Below are 9,524 nucleotides of genomic sequence, written 5' to 3'. Positions count from 1 at the left end.
AATGATTTTGCTGAGTGTGGATGTCCTCCTCTGTGTGGAGGGATTTTCTGATACGGGATTTTACAAGCAGAATTTGACCTGTTTCTACATTTCCCAGCAGAATACACTCCGCATCCACAGCAGGCTCAAGAACCAGAATGCTGCTGGTGTGTGGCCATGCTAGAACACAAGAGTGGGACAATGATGTTATAGAGCCTGGCCCTGCTGCAGTTTCTGGCTGTTGCTCAGGATGGGTTCCAGAAACAAAACTCGACAAGCTTGCATTAAATTAGGGAAGCAGGTTTCTGCAGGCATGTGGCAGGCTGCGCAGCCAGGATTCTGGCATTCTAAGCGAGTTCTGGTGCCAGCAGTCTTGGAGCTTGTGGCAGCTCCTGGCTAGTGCTTGGGAAGAGTTCCAGGACTGAGGACTTAGTGGCATCCTATTTCTTCAGTCTTGATCCACAAGTTCGGAAGGGTTGTTCTCATATCTAAACTCCACTGTCTCTGAGAGACCGTTTGCATTTTCAGCATGAGTAGCAATAGTGATGCCATCCTCTCTTGCCTGCAGGAAGCCAGATCTGCAGCCCTACCTGTTATCTGCTCTTTTGCTTCCTAGTTGCAGAGCTGTGAATCCTCTGCCAGTCTGGAAACTTCTGTGCTCATTGTCATTGTAGCTTCTCTGCTGCTCAGGCTTGGTTTTCTGCTGTGTTGATGCCAGCTCTGCATCTGAGAATAAACATTCCTTTTGAGATTTGTAACTTGTTTTCGATGGTATTTGCTGCACTGTTGACCTAATGGAGGCATTGTTTAACAAGCAGCTCTTGAGTAGCAGGCTTCTGGGAGTCCTGTCTGTCTCTTCTGATGGCTTTCATCTTGTACTGTTTGTAGATTAAAATTCATTTGAGATGGCTAGCAGGGGCTGTAGTCACTTTGAAAAGGCATGATTTACTTGTTGGGCTCCCTTGGCACCGAGAATGAAGAAGGCTGCATATAGAGAGCTTGGCTGTGACTGCTCACTGCATCTGAAATGCATTGCGGTGATGAGGAGAGGTGTCTGGCGGGCACTTTCAGTAATACCCGTAGACAAGCTTGGGTCTTTCAGTTTGGTGCTGTGGCTGAGAGAGGCACCCCTGAGTCAGGCAGGTCTGACTAATGACATCTAGAAAGATGGAATCAGAAGGCAGGGATTGAAACTAAACAACTGGCATCTCCCGCTATGTGCTGGGGGCCAAAGAAGAAGGTTAGCTGTGGTCAAGATGCTATTTTCGGGTAAAGAGAAGCAATTCTCTACTTGAGCACAGACTTGCTATGCGATTTTGAGAAAACCCCAGCAAGTTTTTTCTCACCTTGCTGTAGGTATGTGGGAGTCATTCTTTTCTAAGACGCTTACCTCCAGTAAATACAATAAGTTACCATCATTGCCCTGTCTGCAGGGGGAGCCTGTACAGATGAGATTATGGCTATTTTTTGTGTGGCAAAAAGTGAGTGAGATAAGTCCCTTTCAGCCTCAGTTCTTCTTATGCAGTGAGATGACCACAGGGTTGTACAGTGTCAGGATTCTGCACTGGTGGAAGAGGCAGGCAAGGAGCAGAGAAAGAGATGTCTGACGAGTAGTTTACCTGACAGTGTGTTGAGTTCTTCTGGCGTTTGGCCCTGTGCAAATGGAAAGGTGTTTAGATTATTCCAGTATGCTTCACAAAATCACTTTCTTAGAAAGCCGGGTTCGTTGTTTAACTTTCATTAGTCCCAAACTACCTGATGTCTTATCCTGAATGATAGACATGGTTATATTGCTCGTTGTGGAAGAATAAAGTATTTCCATCATCTCTGTGAATATCGGCGTCATAGATAGCTCGGCTTCTGTTTTATTACTGTTTTATTAGACATCTCTGAACCATTCTCTTGGGTGATTTTTTTTTCCCGGATCTTCTTGAAGTTTTCTTTGCTCAGATGTAACAGTTCTGGGCTTCTGCTCTTTGTCCTGCTTTTATCTGTTTAGATGGAAAATGTAAAAAAAAGCAGAATGAAACTAAGAATGAAAGCATTTCTAAGAGCCTCTTCCTCGTTGCATTAAGATTTTGCAAGGGGAGTTTATGCTGAAGAGACTCTTTGCAAGCTCTCTGAAGCAAGCATTCTGCTTTTTATTACTAGTTTGAATTAAGATTGATTTTTCCTGGGAATCTCGGTCTCCCCCTTGGGACCAGCTCCAGAAACCCTGAGGCTCAAATGAAAGTGGAAGGTGCTAATTAAAAGCACCGTTTATCTCTCTTTGAAAATAGACCCCAAGAGTACGTGGGGATTGGTGAGGGCACTCCTGGAAATAAGCTGCTCTCCTGCTCGATGTTGAAGATGTTCAATGCCAGTGGTGTAGTTAAGTGATATGCTCTGAAGAGCTGCTCTCACTGGGAGAGAGATGTAAACTCTGTGTGAGTTCTGCTTCTGTCCCAGCTCACCCAGAGATGTGGGGCCTGGGGCACTTGGGACCTTTGGCCTGTTGGGCAGGAAACACAGGCACGGTCTGCATATGTGTGCAGATGAGTACTTGTTATGAGTTCCTCGCTCTACTTATCTGTCAAGTGTCAAGAGTTGAACTGGGTGCTTTCAGTCCAATTAATTTGCTAGGGTATTGGCCTAATGAGGCTGTTGCACACTGACATCTTAGGACTGAGATATTCTCTGTCGGCCTGCCTTGTTGTTTTCTGCCTTTCTCAATAAGTTGGGTTGGCACACTGGTGAGGAGAGGGCATAGTCAGGGACTGATAATGGGGGAAACTATCCAAAAACTTCTCCTTTGCACAAAGCTGAGTGCAACCATATTGGTCAGTTCACTTATTCCTCTATCAAGTAGGCCCGATCGAAACCACTGATCAGGATTAGGCTGCTATCACTGCACAAAGAACATAGCTCCAGGGCCATATTAAGTCCTCATTAGTAACAGGAGTGGGAAGCCTACTATGTACTGAAAAAGATGCATGGGAAATTGATACAAATAGGAGCAAGAAGCCAATTTTACATTCATTTTGCTTACTCTAATTCACATTTTATGTACTCAATATTAAGAGACAAGAGTTTGTTAGAAGGGTGAAAACAATAAAGTCTCTTTCTAGCCATTTAATGGTATTTTCAAAGGGAGCTCTTAAGGTTAGAAATGAGAATTCCACAGGAGTCCAAAGGGGATCTGTATGCTTGCATATCTTTGGCTTCATGGATATTCCTCAGGATAAAGTTTTGGATCTTTTGGGTTTTTTTTTCAGCAAGTGCTTAAAGCAAAAATTCTGTGCTTGTGAAGTTCTCTGCTCAGTTAGAAAGGTTTGGAGAAAATGTTGTACACTAAAGGGGAAATACCATCCTTTACCTTCTGCCATCTGCTTCTTACCGTAGGTGCTTGCAAGTCTCCTGGAACTGGTGATGGGATAAGGAGTTTTTTGGTTCTTTTAGACTTACAAAATATCCTGAGCTGGAAGGGACCAATAAGGATAATCGAGACCAACTCCCTCTTGGAAAGGTAATGTTAATGAAGAAAAGTTCCCCGTTTCTGCAGCCTAATTGTTGAAGTATGAGGAATAAAGACCTAGAAGCCGAGTTTATTTTTTTGATAGATAAACACGACAAAACCCATGTTTTTGCTAACTACCATAGAGGACAGGCTGAGATGTGGATTACCCAATATTCTGCATCTGAGGGGCCAGTATTGTATTCCAGGTGTAGGAGGAACCATATTCTCTGTCCATGCTGGGCCAGTGACCAAGCAACCAAGTCAGTGTGTCAGTGACCAAGAGAGAATTGGAAGAGCTAACCAAAAGGAGTCCTTTCACCACTGCAAGGAAAAGCTTCTCTCTAGAAATGTGGCAAGGTGGTCGGAGGAGAAGTGAAGCGAAGATCCCAGTACCTGTGAGATTTATGTCAGCAGTCTCTCAGGTACAAATGGCACCCTGCAGGTGATGCTGAGATGCCATATGCCTGCTGCTAGTGGCTGAGCTGCAGTCACCACCTGGATACATGGCTGCCCGCATTTCCCAGGTCTCCACCAGCAGCGGCACGCTCGGCACTGACCCTGTTGCTGCAGAGTTGATGCAGAGTTGATGTGTTCCCAGAGTATGGGCGTGTTCTCCAGCAGTTTTACCAAGACAGTCCAGTGTCAGGTATCAAACTATCCACCTTGTTTTATGCAGTTTATTTTTCCTACTTGAAAGCAAGGATAAAGTTACTGTTGCTCTTTGCAAAGCTGCTTCTTGTCCTGTGGTGGAAGGGCTTTCCAAGAGCCCCAGGGAGATACAGACCCTAGATGCAGGATGCACACCCCAGGGTCATCGGCAGCTCAGATGCCATGGGAAGCACCCTGGAGAATTCCCTGCCTGGTGCCAGTAGGGTGACACAGGTGGATGACACAGGTGGCACTCGGTGAACCAAGTTTCACGGTGGCTTGGCATGGGGCAGCACAGGAGAACGCTTCCTTGGGTGCGCTCCCTGGTGCTGTACCTGAGTGCAGACCTTTGGCTGTAGAAGGCAGGTCTGGGCAGCACCATGCAGCCAGCCAGGAGGTGGCAAGGGTGGGAGGAGATGGGTGCACGTGAAGTGCCCATGGGGCTGCCAGGCACCTCTCATTAGAATGCATTTGTTCCACAATATTACAGCCGGCTGGTTCATCCCTCAGACTCTTTGCGAGGCTGTCGCATACAGAAGGTAGAGGCAGGGACTTGGGCAGGGTCCAAACTCTGGTGCAGCTCTGTCTCTCCTCGCCTCGGTGTCTCGCTGTGCAAAGAGCCGGGCCCCCTGCTGTGCCCTCGCCAGCTTTTACAGCCACCCTGCCTGTCAGAACAAATGGTACGGCTCAGAAAATAAACTCATCTCATTTGTATGACAACACAGCCCCTCCGGTTAGAATGCTGCACCATTGCTTTTAACAAGGCTTTAAGCTGTTCAGTTCAGAGAGTGTTACAGCCTCTGGTTTATGGAAATAAAAACCTTCTCCTGCGCAGCCATCCTAGGTGCATTCCCTAGTCCCTAACCTACACTGCGATGCCCCTGGTACCCTCTGCCTTCTTTAAGGCTGACCAGGCTGAATTATGCCACTTTTCTTCCCCTATGAGAATCCTGGGTCCTGCATGCCATGTACTATTCCCTACTATGGAGAAGGAGAGAATCAGAACTGACCTTTATTCCTAGGTTGTGGACGTTGCTGTGAATTTCTTGCTGTGCTTGCTACATTGCAACTTGTTCATTGTCAGTCAGTGGTAGCTTTTCCAGGGAAATGAGTGTCACGTATGTAGAAAGAATAGTTGTTTGTCGGGTAGAGATCCACATGTGTGCCTGCAGACTGCTCTGTGATCCTCCTTTCAGCCTTGCTACAGGCTAAGGTTTCTCTGCATCTTCATACTCTTTTTAACTTGTGCAGGACCAAACTTGCAACTACTTCATCTGCTCATTGGAGCAAGTACTTAGAACTAGGATGCCTGAACCCTTACTTTGTCACTGGTTTCCTGCATGACCTTGTACAAATTGTTGAGTGTTTATCTCTGTTCCTTCATTTGTGCAAAGGGCAGGTGACAGCAGGTTACCTTTCAGAGATGCCACAGGGCTGGCATCGCTAATGTATTTTGAGACCCCTGGCTTAAAGTGGTTCTGGAAATCAAAAAATACTGATTCTTTAGCAATATTAGCATTACTAATAACCGGACATGCAATTCATCCTTAAGCATGTGGCGGATTTCCCTTAGATTTGAGAGCGTCTCTGGGGATCCCAAAAGCAAAACACAGGTTTCCAGTAAAGCATGGGGTCTAATGGTAGGCTCTGCTCTCCTGGCTGGACAATAGACAGTGCCTGCTGCCCTGCCTGATGGGCTGGGCACCGTGAACCCAAGCCTCTGACCGCCCTTTGTTTGACTTGGGGTTGGAGGTGCCCTTTGCATAGCCTCTGCCCACGAGCAGGGATCTCCTCAGCAAAGAGCCAGTGCTAATGGAGTGCACAGCCATTTGTTAGCTGAAGGCTTGGGGTCTGCAGGGCTGTGCACATTCCTGCTGACGAGCACATAGACAGGAGTAAACAATGGCAGCCAGATTTACAGCTGCAGCAAAAATAAGCCATTTGTCAAAGAGAGGATAACACGGGGATGCGAACAGCTTGAGGCCACGCCACCTTTAGATGTGCTCTGGTTAGAGCTTGCAAACCAAGCAGGGTGGGACAGAAGTCTAGTGAGATTTGGCTTAGAGTGCGTTCAGAAGAGCTGCATCTAAGGCTGTAGAGGAAAGTGCTGGGGAGTCAATGGGGGTGCACGAATTATTTATTTATACAACGTTAACAGGTCCTGGCTAGGTGAAAAACAAACAGTACAGGTCTGGGCTCTATGCTCCAGAGCATTACTGTCCCATAAATCTGCTGCTCCCAATTATAATGTCAAAAGAAGATACCTTTCAGTATATGCAGAAGATGGTCTCAAGGTTTAGCTGGACACTCTAGGCTACGTTAGAAGCACTATTCTTTGCGTACAGAACAGGAGCATTGATCGGGTCATTTGTAGTAATGACAAATTTCATGGTGAGTTTCATCAGACAGGTCGGCTGATTATTTTTAGGAAATGAAATTCCCTCTTCAATTTTAAACGAATTTTATATTCCTTTCTCTCTACAGATAAAGTAAAAGCAAAATTCTCTTTTCTCAGGGATGAAGATGGCGTTGCCATTAATATATGCTTCCTTTGATATTCAGCCAAATTTCAATGTGTAGAGTCATACAGTATACATTATGTGTTTATTTGGTAAGAAGTTAGCAAAAATTTGTAAATAATTATTTAACCTGGAAAAATGAAGCCAGAACTACTGCAAAGGGGAAGTGAAATTTAACTGAAACCAGAATTTTTAATAGCAGGACTAAGTCTGGAAAGAAGCTGTGTGTACCAAGATTTGTCCTGAACTGAGGAGGCTGAGGCCCACGCTGTCCTCCCCTTACAGATTTGTAATGTTTTATATATGAGTGGCACAATATTGCAGAAGAAAGATTTGTCTACTTGCTTTTTCCCTGGAGTTACTGACTCCTACGTTGACAAATGAACGAGGTAGAGGCCCCGTGAAGGACTGGGCTGCTCGCCGCAGGGTGCTGATGTAATGCCCACTCCTTGCACGGTCCTGGCAGACCCAGCATAGCTGCAGGACAAGTGCAGAGCAAGGTAGAAGCAGTGGTGCAGGAAGCTGGCCTGCAGTCCATAGTGATCCTTGGGAGCACCGCAGGCATGCAGACGGTCTGTCTGCATTAAGGATGAGCTGGTGTGGGTGGCCCTGGCTGACATGCCATATAGCCCATGAGCGCTGTTGGAGGGGTGGCTGTTGTCAGCTCCGTGCAGTGACCTTACATGGAGCACCAGAGACCTGCTGGCACCACAGGCGCTTCCCACCTGATCAGATGCTGGCGGGGTGCAGCGCTTGCTGCTGAATCGTGCGGCTGTGTCCCAGTTGTCTGTCATGCCCAAGGTTGCCACGTTTGGTGCCATAGCATCCCCTTTCACTGTAGACAACCTACCACCTCTACCAAAATCAAGAAGGAGAAAAAGCCTAAAAGGGTGAAGAAGGATTTTCATTATGAAGTTAATTAGCTTCTGAGCCAAGCTGCACCTTTTCAAGAGTAGGAATTAGAGGGATTTAATTGCTTTATCAGCCTTCTCTTTGATTTTCAGCAATCAGGCCGATTCCATTTAATTTAACTGCCACAGATGAGAAGAAAATTGATGCACTCACCTGCCTCGGAGCAGAAAGAGAGAGTGAGAAAGAAAAGTTGGAGAAATTGGCAAATATAGTGTCTGCAGATTAATGAAAACCAACAGCATTTGCTCACAATTGGAAATGATGTGCCTGCCCTGAGGTGTTTGGAGCTGTGCGTGTGCTGCTGTGCATGGTGATGTGAGAGCCATCTTAATGGCAGAGTACAGGGAAAAGGGGGTGGACCTGCCCTGGGGAAAGAGGGAGATATATTCGTGAGATGATCAGGGATCAATTAAGGAATGGATAAGCAGAGGGGTGATGAAGAAAGGGGGAGGGAAGCGGACAAAGCCTCATGCTGGCATACGAGCAGGCAGAAGTCACTGTGCTAGGTGGGCTTGGTGTGCTGTTTTCCTCTGCTAGTGGGATGTATCCTGAACTTCTAGGGATGAGGTTTGGTTCATGCTATCAGTAACTGATAGTCTGTTTGTTTTGTCTAGGTTGTTTTGTCTAACCTCTCTAGGGAGAGGTTGGGAACCGCAGTGCAGGCTTTTGCTATATAGTGTGTCTTTGTTGAAATGCTTCCCCTTCTGTCACAATGAGATCTGCTGTTGCTTCTTTCCATTTTCATAGAGATATTTAATGAGGAGAAGAATGACAAACAAAAACAGCTTGTTGAAGAGGAAGAAGGAAATTAGAAGTGAATGAGAATGGCTGACGATGGCCCAGGAAGAAGTGATGAGGAGAAACTGCTGGTGGGAGGGAAGGCTGGGACCCACACAATAATGGGTTCCTTTTAGTCCTCTGGCTAAGGGTTGGCTTTGCTGGGGACCTGGTGATTCTTGGTCACTTAGCAGAATGTTCATCTGTCTGTAGTCACATCAGCAGTCTGAAAAAGCTGACTGCCCCTTGCTCCTCAAAAATGGGGGCTTCTGAAGGGGTCTGTAGACAATCCTTCAAAACTTGCCTTTGGGGATACATGAGCCAGCCCCCAGGTTAAGTCAGGGTCTTTCCTCACTTACCCAGGACCTTCATCTGGCATCATCTGGGAGGCTTCACTGCCCTCCTGTTCCATCCTGAGTCTTCAGGGCAATTCTTTGTTTGAGTGAAGATGATGAGTAGCTGGATAAACGAAGCATTCAAGAAGGTGGCATTTTTAGTCCAGTGTCTGCTCCAAAAAGATGATGTGTGGAATCGATTGTTTTTAATAGTGTTGTCCAACAGAAGAGATTGTTTAACTGAAAACAAACTTATTGCCAAAATGTCAGTTTCACTGAATTTTTTTCACAAGTTTTTGACATAAGCCACTTAGTAAGATTGACACCTTCCATTTCACTACTTCAAATGTGAATTTTTTTTTTAATTTCAGAGTACCTTTTATTCAAAAACATATTTAATTTTATAATATTCCTTACATTCTTTAATCAAGAACATTAAAACAATTCTTTCGATTCTATTGGAATAAAGCATGTTGACTGACCCAGATTCATTTCTGCCAGGTAACTCATTCTATGACAAATTTATTTCTGCGTAGATTATATCCAGCTCTCAGTTAATCAAATTTCAAAAGGGGAAGTTTTCGAAAAGTTGGAATTTTCAGTTTCTCCACAGATCTAATAAATCCAGCTCTGGGATTCTGAGTGGGTTTTTTTTTTTTTTTAATTTTATTTCAAGACTACATGTTTAACAAATCTCTTATCAAATGGTATTTTTCACGTTATTTAGATTTCATATCGCCTTTGGCAGAACCTGACTCTGACTATGAAAATGATCCCTACTGAATTGCAGAAGGTCATGAAGGTTGTGAAGGTTAGATCAGGCTTCCTACATTATTCTAAATACTACTAAAAATGCAT

The sequence above is a fragment of the Numida meleagris genome, chromosome 5 (genome assembly GCF_002078875.1).
Source record: "Numida meleagris isolate 19003 breed g44 Domestic line chromosome 5, NumMel1.0, whole genome shotgun sequence".
Lineage (NCBI taxonomy): Eukaryota > Metazoa > Chordata > Aves > Galliformes > Numididae > Numida > Numida meleagris.
Note: the sequence above shows the minus strand (reverse complement) of the source record.